Source organism: Macrobrachium rosenbergii, chromosome 3 (genome assembly GCF_040412425.1).
Source record: "Macrobrachium rosenbergii isolate ZJJX-2024 chromosome 3, ASM4041242v1, whole genome shotgun sequence".
NCBI classification, from domain to species: domain Eukaryota; kingdom Metazoa; phylum Arthropoda; class Malacostraca; order Decapoda; family Palaemonidae; genus Macrobrachium; species Macrobrachium rosenbergii.
Window position 1 is genome coordinate 89191417 of NC_089743.1, and position 428 is coordinate 89191844.

A 428-nucleotide genomic window follows, 5' to 3' on the forward strand; every position below is an offset into this window, starting at 1 on the left:
GGTTGCGAGGCGCGTCTAGTCAGGTGGTAATCACCTTCAGCGTCTCTACGCAGTCCTCCGCCTCCGCCCTCACCCACCGGCCCCCGCAGCCTGCCCCACACCAGGATACCATCCCACATCAAAGGGCAGGCAAGTAGAAAGCGTATATAGCAGTTCTCGTCGGGCGGAATGCGATAGCGTCGGCATTTACGGCACCGCGGTTGTAATGTTAATAACGCGAACCTGTTTCTTTTGGCGTGTCTCGGTGATCTAACCGAGAGCAGAATGATAATAAAAAAAAAAAAGCTCCGGCGAGCACGCGCGACGCCAAAACCGAGCTATGGAAGAAATTTTCACCGACCACAGAATTTGGCGAAATTAAAGGGAAAGCCGGAATAGGAACATTTTTTTTTTTAGCTGTTCGGTTGCTTTTTATTGCACTTGTCGAA